This window comes from Meleagris gallopavo, chromosome 2 (genome assembly GCF_000146605.3).
Source record: "Meleagris gallopavo isolate NT-WF06-2002-E0010 breed Aviagen turkey brand Nicholas breeding stock chromosome 2, Turkey_5.1, whole genome shotgun sequence".
Lineage (NCBI taxonomy): Eukaryota > Metazoa > Chordata > Aves > Galliformes > Phasianidae > Meleagris > Meleagris gallopavo.
The window spans coordinates 78,368,009-78,368,267 of NC_015012.2; positions in this window are offsets into that span (position 1 = coordinate 78,368,009).

Consider the following 259-nt stretch of genomic DNA (forward strand, 5'->3'; position numbering starts at 1 on the left):
GGGCTCCCGCCGCCTTCAGGCGCCGCTATGGCACCGCAGGACGGAATCAATGCATCCGGCGCTACCCGCGACCCCCAGCCCTCGTCCCGCCCCCCTTGCAGTGGCTAAGCCACTCAAGCAGCCGAAATTTAGCTTCCGTCCAATGGGAGCAGCAGTCGCTTTCCACTAACACCAATCAGGCGCCAGAGACGTTAAACTGACAGCGGGGTCAGCCAATAGCTGACAAGGAGAGCCCGCCTCCCTCCGCGCTCCGTTGCTG